This window comes from Ornithorhynchus anatinus, chromosome 17 (assembly GCF_004115215.2).
Source record: "Ornithorhynchus anatinus isolate Pmale09 chromosome 17, mOrnAna1.pri.v4, whole genome shotgun sequence".
NCBI lineage: Eukaryota > Metazoa > Chordata > Mammalia > Monotremata > Ornithorhynchidae > Ornithorhynchus > Ornithorhynchus anatinus.
This window is the reverse complement of record NC_041744.1, coordinates 1,468,078-1,479,437: the sequence shown is the minus strand read 5'-3', so window position 1 is coordinate 1,479,437 and position 11,360 is coordinate 1,468,078.

The window sequence follows — 11,360 nt, the reverse complement described above, 5'->3', positions numbered from 1 at the left end:
CTGATGAACCGCACCCCGCCTCCCCGAGGGAGCCAAGCCAGGCCTGCCCGCCACCACTCCCCCCCAACGCACGCACACAAAGATAAACACTCCGCCGGGTGACGGGAGGTGCCGCCCGGAGCAGGCCCGGGCCCGGCCCCAGGTTGGAGCCGCCCGCTGGGACCCTCCCGGGGCAAAGACGTCACCTCGCCGTTGCCCACCCGTCACCCCGAGGCCCTCGGTCATCCCCGCCCACGGCCTCGGCCGCTCGGTCAGTCGTTCCTATTTATTGGGCGCCTCCTTTCCGTCATTCGGTTCACTCAGTAGCGTTTACTGGGAGCTGGCGCTCACCGGACTGAGCGCTTGAGAGAGCTCGACAATAATAGAGGAGCAGCGTGGCTCAGCGGAAAGAGCACGGGCTTGGGAGTCAGAGGTCATGGGCTCGAATCCCGGCTCCGCCGCTCGTCGGCTGGGTGACCGTGGGCGAGTCACTTCACTTTTCTGGGCCTCGGTGACCTCATCTGATAAGGTTGGTATTTGTGAAGCGCTTACTAGGTGCCGAGCACCGTTCTAAGCGCTGGGGGAGATACAGGGTCATCAGGTGGTCCCTCGTGGGGCTCACACGCTTTTAATCCCTATTTTACAGATGAGGGAACTGAGGCCCAGAGAAGTGAAGTGACTTGCCCACAGTCACCCAGCTGACACGTGGCAGAGCCGGGAGTCGAACTCATGACCTCTGACTCCGAAGCCCAGGCTCTTTCCACTGAGCCACGCTGCTTCTCATCTGGAGACTGAGACTCACGTGGGACGACCTGATGACCCTGTATCTCTTAGAATGGTGCCCTGCACATAGTAAGCGCTTAACAAATACCCACATCATTATTATTATTATTATTATTACAAGCGAATCGGGTTGGACACAGTCGCTGTCCCGCGTGGGGCTCACAGCCTGTAAAACGCAGATGGGGGAACTGAGGCACGGAGACAGTAGCAGAAGCAGCGTGGCTGAGAAGCAGCGTGGCTCAGTGGAAAGAGCACGGGCTTTGGAGTCAGAGGTCGTGGGCTCGAATCCCGGCTCTGCCACTTGGCGGCTGTGTGACTGTGGGCAAGTCACTTACTTCTCTGTGCCTCGGTTCCCTCATCTGTAAAATGGGGATGAAGACTGTGAGCCCCACGTGGGACAACCTGATTCCCCCGTGTCTACCCCAGCGCTTAGAACAGTGCTCTGCACATAGGAAGCGCTTAACAGATACCAACATTATTATTACATCCATCGATCGATCGATCGATCAACCGTATTTATCGAGTGCTTCCTGGGTGCAGAGCACTGTACTAGGCGCTTGGGAGAGTACAACGCAAAAGAGTCGGTAGGCATGTTCCCTGCCCCCCAAAACTCCCGGTCTAGGGGGGGACTAGCCCACTCAAGTTCAAAGCCTCTTCACAAGGGGCAGGGTGGCCTGGGAGTCAGAGGACCTGGGTTCGAATCCCAGCTCTGCCACTTGTCTACTGTGTGACCTCGGGCAAGTCGCTTCACTTCTCTGACTCAGTTCCCTCATCTGTGAGACGGGGGTGAAGACCGTGAGCCCCGTGCGGGGCAGGGTCTGCGTCCAACCTGATTAGCTTGTATCCATCCCAGAGCTTGGCACAGGGCCTAGCACAAAATAAGCACTTAACCAATGCCATTTAAAAAAAAAAAAAATAGTCGTGGAGGCTAAGCCAAGCTGAACCCAGAAGGACCTGGGTTTTAATCCCGGCTCCGCCACTTCAGTCGGATTTATTGAGCGCACACTGTGTGCAGAGCACTCTTCCTGTCTGCTGGGTGACCTTGGGCAAGTCACTTCACTTCTCCGGGCCTCGGTTACCTCGTCTATAAGACGGGGACTAAGAGCGTGAAGCCCCATGTGGGACAGGGATGGGTCCAACCCCATCTGCTTGTATCCTTTCCAGGACTTAATACGGTGCCTGGCACATAGTAAGCGCTTAACAAGTGCCACAGTTATCATCATTATTATTATTTTCGTTATTATTAACTCAATAGGGAGCACGGCCTGTTGCAGGGTGGGGCTCAGGCCGCAAGACGTCCCTCTCAACGACCTGGTCCTTCTCCCTTGAGCGTGGACAGGCTGATCACCTGACCGGTGTCCACTCAAGAGTGAGAAACATCACGCCACTTCATCCATCAGTGATAGTTATTGAACACTTACTGGGCACAGAGCACAGTACTAAGCGCTCCGGAAAGCACGAGGCCAGAGAGAAGCGGCGTGGTTTCGTGGACGGAGCACGGGCTTGGGCGTCAGGGGGACCTGGGTTCTAACCCCATCCCTGCCACCTGTCTGCTGTGTGACCTTGGACAAGTCGCTTCACTTCTCTGGGCCTCAGTTTCCTCATCTGTAAAATGGGGATTAAGACTGTGAGCCCCAGGGAGGACAGGGACTGTGTCCAACCTAATTATCTCAGCACTTAGTACGGAGACTGGCGTGTAGTAAGCGCTTCACGGATGCTATTTTTAAAAAAATACAGTCAGTAGATATCACTCCTGCCCTCAGGGAGCTTCTTCCTCCCCACTCCCCACTGTGTTAATATTAATTAATCTTTGTTAATAATAATAATAATAATGTCCTATTCGATTGGCAGCTTCTCTGGGGCAGGAGGGGACAGATCTCCCAAGTGCTCAGTACAGTGCTCTATACGCGGTAGGTGTTTGTCGGCAGACCACCGCTTACTTACTGATCGGTTCAAGGGTCGGGGAGGTGATGAAATTTCCCGCTCTGGAGATTTTTAGGATGAGAGCAGGCCACCATATTTCTGGGCTGGCCTGCCCAGGGGCAGAGGGATGGACAAGGTGACCTCTCTAAGTCCTTCTCGGTCCAAACGATCTGGGACTGTGTGACTCCCAGGCTCTTCGAGAAGCAAAAGGGGCCGGAGGGTGGGGAGAAAAAAAAAAAAATCACCTCACCACACATCAACACCTATTCTATATTCGGGCCCCGAACGAACATCCGTACTTGATTTAGACATCGACCGAAAATAAGAAGCAAAAACAGTGGAAACTCTGATACCTCCCGACCGAGCCGTGCCACCGAAATAATCAGCAGGCGGGTCATGTGAACACTATAAATAATGGGCCCGGGGCTTCTGGCCAATCGGGGCCAGTCCGGACGGGAGGGAGCCGGTTCAAAATGTAGAAATCAAGGCAGCCACCGAAGCAGGGGACATTACTTCCTTTTTCTGACAGGGGTTCAAACCCCCCCCCCCTCCGGTCCCCAGGGATCGGGGGCCGCGGAGCTAGGCGGGATCTGGCAAAAACGGCCCGGCCCCGCTGCGCGAAACTTAACCTCGTCGGAGGCCAGAGGCCAGAATAGTTGATTTTGTTGTTTTCATCGTATTCCCGGAGGGCTTACTCTGTGTGAGAACACTGCCCTAAACGCTGGGAGCTGGGAGGCCGCGAGGCCCAGCAGAAAGAGCACGGGATGGCGGGTCTAGAGACATTTTTTTTTAATCCATTGGTCGATCCATCGTGTTTATTGAGCGCTTACCATACTATCAATCACGGTATTTGTTAAGCGCTTACCATGTGCCAAGCACTGGTCTAAGCACCGGGGTAGTTCCAAGTTAAGCAGGTTGGACAGAGTCCCCGCCCCACACGGGGCTTTCACTCTTAATCTCCATTTTACAGATGAGGGAACTGAGGCCCAGAGAAGCGAAGTGACTTGCCCAGGGTCACGGAGCAGACACGTGATAGAGCCGGGATCAGAACCCAGGTCTGTACTAAGAATTAGCAGACAGTCTCGCGGGGGAGACGGTCATTGATATGAATAAATTAGTAATTTATAATGTACAATTTAAATGGTATCTGTTAAGCACTTCCCAAGTGCCAGGCACTGTACTAAGCGCTGGGGTAGATAGGAGCTAATCAGGGTGGACACAGTCCATGTCCCACATGGGGCTCCCACTCTTCATCCCCAAACAGTGCTCTGCACATAGTAAGCGCTTAACAAGTACCAACATTATTATTATTATTTTCTAGATGAGGGAACCGAGGCCCGGAGACGTGAAGCGACTTGCCCAAGGTCACCCAGCTGACACGGGGTGGAGCCGGGATTGGAACCCAGGTCCTTCTGACTCCCAAGCCCCCGCTGCTTTCCACTGAGCCGCGCTGCTTCTGCTTATGGTAGTGGGCTCTCCTGAGCGCTTAGTACAGTGCCCTGCACACAGGGAGCGCTCAATAAATACGATTGACCGATGTGTCCGCCAGGAGGCGCTCTGTTCCCACCTGTCCAATTCTCCTGCTCCTCTCCATTCATTCGTTCGATCAAGCCTATTTATTAAGCGCTTACTGGGTGCGCAACACTGTTCTAAACGCTTGGGAAACAGGGACAAACCTTCCCCACCACGAGCTGACGGTCTCGGGGGGGGAGACTGACATCAGAACCAATAAATAAAATGACAGATAGGGACCTAAGAGGTGTGGAGCTGGGAGGAGGGGGAGTAATCATCATCATAATAATGTTGGTATCTGTTAGGCGCTTACTATGTGCCGAGCACCGTTCTAAGCGCTGGGGGAGATACAGGGTCATCAGGTCGTCCCCCGTGAGGCTCACAAGAACGAAGGGAGCAGGTCCGGGCGACCAGAAGGGAGCGGGAGATGAGGAAAAGGGGGGCTTAGCCAGGGAATAATAATAATGTTGGTATTTGTTAAGCGCTTACTATGTGCAGAGCACTGTTCTAAGCGCTGGGGGAGATACAGGGTCATCAGGTCGTCCCACGTGAGGCTCTCAGTTAATCCCCATTTTACAGATGAGGTAACTGAGGCACAGAGAAGCGAAGTGACTCGCCCACAGTCACACAGCTGACAGGTGGCGGAGCCGGGAGTCGAACCCATGACCTCTGACTCCGAAGCCCGGGCTCTTTCCACTGAGCCACGCTGGGAAGGCCTCTTGGAGGAGATGTGAGAAGCAGCGTGGCGTTGTGGATAGCGCTCGGGCCTGGGTTTCAATTCCAACTCCACCACCCCCCGTCCGCCGTATGACCTTGGGGAAGTCACTTCACTTCTCCGGGCCTCAGTTCCCTCATCTGTAAAATGGGGATTGACACCGAGCCCCACAGGGGACAGGGCTTGTGTCCAACCTGATTTGCTTGTAGCCACCCCAGCCTCTTAGTAGAGTGCCTGGCACATAGTAAGCCCTTGAGAAATACCATTATAATTGATGATAACAATAACGATGTGCCTTCAGTAAGGCTTTATGGCTCAGTGGAAAAGAGCACGGGCTCTGGAGTCAGAGGTCATGGGTTCGAACCCCGGCTCTGCCACTTGTCAGCTGTGTGACTTTGGGCAAGTCACTTCACTTCTCGGTGCCTCAGTTACCTCATCTGTAAAATGGGGATGAAGACTGTGAGCCCCACGTGGGACAACCTGATTCCCCTGTGTCTACCCCAGCGCTTAGAACAGTGCTCGGCACATAGTAAGCGCTTAACAAATACCAACATCATCATCAAGGCTTTGAGGGGGGAGAGCGGGATTGTCGGTGGGATTTGAGGAGGGACGGCGTTCCGGGCCGTCGGCCAGGGGTCGGCGGCAAGGACGGGCGAGATGGAGGCCCGGTGAGAAGGTGAGCGCCAGAGGAGCGGAGCGCGGGCTTCCTCCGCTCCGTACCCCAGCCTTCTTCCCCCCCGTGAAAACGACCCGGGGGAGAGGGACGGAGGGGACGGGGTTCCTCGCTTCGCTATTCAATCCTAGGGAAAGAGGGCCGCTTTTGGGCTCCCCACATTGATCAGTAAATCAATCCATCGGGTGGAAATTCCCCAGTACTGGATTCAGGATCCTCTCCCAGCCTCCTCCCTCGGCTTCCCACTCTCTTCAGCTGCCCCTGCCCATCTCGCCTCCTAGCTGTCCTTCCCTCTCAATCAATCGATCGATGGTATTTATTGAGCTCTTGCTATCTGCAGAGCCTTCATTCATTCGATCGTATTTACTGAGTGTTTACTGTGTGCAGAGCGCTGTATTGAACGCTCGGGAAAGTACACTACAACAATAAACGGTGACATTCCCTGCCCGCAACGAGCTCAGTCTAGCGTGGGGGAGACGGACATCAGTACAGATAAAAAATGCTCTAAATATATGGAATGTAAACCACTGTACTAAGCGCTTGGGAGAGTACAATACACCGGAGTTTGCAGACACGTTCTCTGCCTACAGCAAACTCGCAGTCTGGAGGGACTGTAAACTCTTGACCCTCCCACTGCCTTAAACTTCATTCATTGAATCTTATTTATTGACTGCTTACTGTGTGCAGAGCACTGTACTAAACACCTCGGAGAATAGAGTATTACAATAAACCAACACATGCCCTGTCCAAAACGAGTTTAAAGTCTTGAACGCCTTCCCCCGATAATATAATAGTATCTGTGGTCTTTGTTAAGCCCTTAAAATGTGCCAAGCACTGGGATAGGTTCAAAGTAATTTTATTTTTTAATGGTATTTGTTAAGTACTTACTATAATAATAATAACGATGATGATGGTATTTGTTAAGCGCTTACTATGCGTCAAGCACTGTTCTAAGCGCTGGGGTAGAGACAAGGTAATCAGGTCGTCCCACGTGGGGCTCACGGTCTTCATCCCCATTTTCCAGATGAGGTAACGGAGGCCCAGAGAAGTGACGGGACTTGCCCAAGGCCGCCCAGCGGAGGAGCGGCAGAGCCGGGATTAGAACCTGTGACCTTCTGACTCCCAGGCCCGGGGATCCAGCCATTACGCCAGGCTGCTTCTAAAGTGACTTGTCCAAGGTCACACAGCAGGCAAGCGGGGGAGCTGGGATTAGAACCCAGGTCGGGGGGTCACTGGCATTCATTCATTCCTTCAAGAGTATTTATTGAGCGCCTACTATGTGCAGAGCACTGTACTAGGTGCTTGGAATGCACAATTCGGCAACAGATAGAGACCATCCCTGCCCAATGACGGGCTCACAGTCTAGTGGGGGGAACAGAGCATATTCATTCATTCATTCATTCATTCATTCATTCAATAGTATTTATTGAGCGCTTACTATGTGCAGAGCACTGTACTTAAGCGCTTGGAATGAACAAGTCGGCAACAGATAGAGACGGTCCCTGCCGTTTGACGGGCTTACGGTCTAATCGGGGGAGACGGACGGACGAGAACGATGGCGATTAATACAGTCGAGGGGAAGAACATCTCGTAAAAACAATGGCAACTAAATAGAATCAAGGCGATGTACAATTCATTAACAAAATAAATAGGGTAAATAGCATATACACCACAGGTACCCGCACAAGACAACCACTCAGAGCACCCACACGCAGCACACGTCCAGAGTGTACACCCACTCGCACACCCACGAATCACCCACATAGATCCAAATCTGTATATTCCCAGCCCCCCGCCGGAAACTCTCAGGCCCGATCAGAGACCCCAAGGTGGGCAAGAGTCGGGAGGGGTCTCGAGGGCGGCTCCCCCTCCTTCCCCAACAGCCGAGGACCCGGGGGGGGGACCGGCCCCCACCGCCCCCACGAAGCCCACTCCTCTGCCTCCGTCCCGGACGCCCCGGGGAAAAGGAAGCCCGTCCGGCCCCTTGGCGACAGGCGCGGGCAGACCCAACTTCCTTCGGTCCTCCCTCGCCGTCGGTTCCCGAGAACGGGCGGGTGGTATTATTATTATTATTATTATTATTATTAGGGTTATTTCAGAGCCCCGACGCGGCTCGCTCAGCCCTTTCCCACCAGCCGGAGGGAGGCGGGGGGCGGGGAGGAAGGGGCTGGATGTGGGATTTGATTCCCCTAAATAACCCATAAATAAACAGTCACAAAGTACCTCTCCAATACTCGCAGACCCCAAACCCTCTTCCCCCGTCGGTCGCCGTCTGGCTCTGAGCCCGCCCGGCCGGTTGGATAGAGCCCGGGTGCTTAGTTCAGTGCTCTGCACATAGTAAGCGCTCAATAAATACAATTTAATGAATGAATCCCTCCTACCCCACTGGCCTGGAAAATGGAGCTGGGGGCTTTGAACAGCTCACTACTCTCCTACTCCAACCCAGCTCGCACACTTCACTCCTCTAATGCCAACCTAGACTGTGAGCCCGCCGGGCCGGTTAGATAGAGCCCAAGCGCTTAGTTGAGTGCTCTGCACATAGTAAGCGCTCAATAAATACTATTGAATGAATGAATGAACCTGTACCTCCATCTGGCCTATCGCATCGCCGACCCCCTCACCCTCGTCCTGCCCCTGGCCTGGATCACCCTCCCTCTTCATAGCCGACAGACGATCACTCTCCCCCTCTTCAAGCCTCACTGCAGGCCCATCTCCTCCAAGAAGGCTTCCCTGACTGCACCCTCCTTTCCTCTTCTCCCACTCCCTTCTGGTCGCCCCGACTTGCTCTCTTTATTCACCCCCTCCAACCCCACAACTCTTAGGTCCCTATCTGCCATTTTATTAATTTATATTAATGATTGTCTCCCATTTAAGACCGCAAGCTCTTCTGGGCAGGGAATGTGTCTGTCGTTATACTGTCCTCTCCCAAGTGCCTAATCCAGTGCTCTGCACACAATACACGCTCAATAAATACGATTGCTGGAAGGGACGGGGTGGGGGAGAGGGGCTCTTTCAAGGCCTCCCTCCTCTGCCAGTCTTGACCTGGCTTAGGGTTTTGCCCTCCCACTGGAGCTGTTGACATTTACAAATCTGTAAATTCTCTAGTCGGTAAACTCGTCGTGGGCAGGGGACGTGTCTGTTTATTGTTATAAAAATAATAAGTTGGGATTTGTTAAGCGCTTACTATGTGCGGAGCACTGTTCTAAGCGCTGGGGTAGATACAGGGTCATCAGGTTGTCCCACGTGAGGCTCACAGTTAATCCCCATTTTCCAGATGAGGGAACTGAGGTACAGAGAAGTGAAGTGACTCGCCCACAGTCACACAGTTGCCAGGTGGCAGAGCCGGGATTCGAACCCATGACCTCTGACTCCCAAGCCTGGGCTCTTTCCACTGAGCCACGCTGCTTCTCTATAATAAATTGGGATTTGTTAAGCGCTTACTATGTGCAGAGCACTGTTCTAAGTGCTGGGGAAGATACGGGGTCATCAGGTTGTCCCACGTGAGGCTCACAGTTGATCCCCATTTTACAGATGAGGGAACGGAGGCACAGAGAAGTGAAGTGACTCGCCCACGGTGACAAGTGGCAGAGCCGGGATTTGAACCCATGACCTCTGACTCCCAAGCCCGGGCTCTTTTCACTGAGCCACGCTGCTTCTCTGCATCTCCCACGGGCTTAGCACAGTGCTTCGCACGCAGAAAGGGCTCAGTAAATACGATTGAATGAATGAATGACTTTACTGAGAACCAGGCCCCGAAAGGGAGCGTGATTTGCCCCGGGAGAAGGACCAGGGTGCTGAAAGCGGAGAAACCGAGGCGTCTCCCGGGTCAGCCACCCTAGAACTCACGCTTGACGGGGAGGGCGAACGGGGGGAGGGATCGGAGGGTTAGGGAGGCTCGAGTGCGAACCCTGCCCCTAAAAGATTTGGGTTCAGGATTTGCAGCCCGGATAGAGTCCCGTTCACCCTGGTTGGCTCAAGGGGCGTCGGATTGACAGGAGCTGCCCGGAGGTACGGTGATCAATCCTTCAGTGGCACCTACGGAACTCCTCCTAGGTACAGAGCGAAGCTCCTCACCGTTCGGGAGGGCTCCAGAAACGGGACGCACGTTCCCCGACCTCGGGGAGCTTCCAGACTAATGGCAGAAAAGGCAAACAGTACGAGGAGGAGTTGGCAAGAAGAAGGTGGCAGGACAGGTATCCGCGGGTAATCGGACACGATGTCGTTGCTCTGAAGTCTGTTGCCCCCGGCGAATCTTCCGGGAAGAAATGAAGCAAGATCTCAGCAGCTTTCAACACTAAAGGTATTAAATCCCGTCGGAGGACCGCATTATCGCTCTGTGTATCTCTCTATATCTCTGGGCCCATCTCTGTGTAATAATCATAATAACTGCGGCATTTGTTAAGCTCTTACGCTGCGCCAGGCATTGTACCGAGTGCTGGGGTGGGTACAGGAAATCCCTGTCCCCCACAGGCCTCACGGTCTCAATCCCCGTTTTTACAGATGAGGTGACTGAGGCACAGAGAAGTTAAGTGACTCGCCCGCAGTCACACAGCTGACGAGTGGCAGGGCTGGGAGTCGAACCCATGACCTCTGACTCCGAAGCCCAGGCTCTTTCCACTGAGCCACGCTGTGAGCAGAGGACTGTCCTGAGTGGCATTTAGGAGCTGCACAGCTGAGTGGATAGAGCACGGGTCATGGGTTCTAATCCCGACTCCGCCACCTGTCTTCCCTAAGCCCTCATTTTCCCTCTCCGCCCTCCCCTCTGCATTGACTCTGCCTTCGGCCGTGTACGCCTTGAGCGCTTTGATCCTAACCCCAGCCCCACAGGACTTCTGGAATTATTCGGGAGACGCAGTACGGTCTAGTGGATAGAGCAGGGGCCTGGGAGGGGGGAGGAGCTGGGTTCTAATCCCGCTCCGCCACGTGTCTGCTGTGTGACCTTGGACACTTCCCTCTGCCTCAGTTACCTCATCTGTAAAATGAGGATTAACGCTGTGAGCCCCTTGCGGGAGAGAGACTGTGTCCGGCCTCATTTGCTTGTACCTACCCCAGCGCTGGCACATAGTAAGCGCTTAATAAATACCACGATGATGGAGAAGCAGCGTGGTTCAGTGGAAAGAGCCCGGGCTTGGGAGGTCATGAGTTCGAATCCCAGATCTGCCACTTGTCAGTTGGGTGACTGTGGGCAAGTCACTTCGCTTCTCTGTGCCTCAGTTACCTCACCTGTAAAATGGGGATTAACTGTGAGCCTCGCGTGGGACAACCCGATTACCTGATCACCGTGTATCTCCCCCAGCGCTTAGAACAGTGCTCTGCACATAGTAAGCGTTTAACAAATACCAACATTATTATTACTGTGTGACTGTGGGCAAGTCACTTCGCTTCTCTGTGCCTCAGTTCCCTCATCTGGAAAATGGGGATGAAGACCGTGAGCCTCACGTGGGACAACCTGATGACCCTGTATCTACCCCAGCGCTTAGAACAGTGCCCTGCACATAGTAAGCGCTTAACAAATACCAACATTATTATGATCATTCTCTACCATTTCCTCTCTCCCTAATCTATTTTAATGTCTGTCTCTCCTTGTGAGTTCTCTGTGGGTAGGGAGCGTGGCTACCAACTCTCCCAGAGGGCTTAGTCCGGTCCTATGCCACACGGTAAGCGCCCGATAAATACCGCTGATCCATCGATCGATCCAGGCTTCTCTCCTCTGATCCCCTCGGCCTCCCGACGGGGAGAGGGGCATTTCCTCGGTGCCCGGGCTCGGCCGGACGG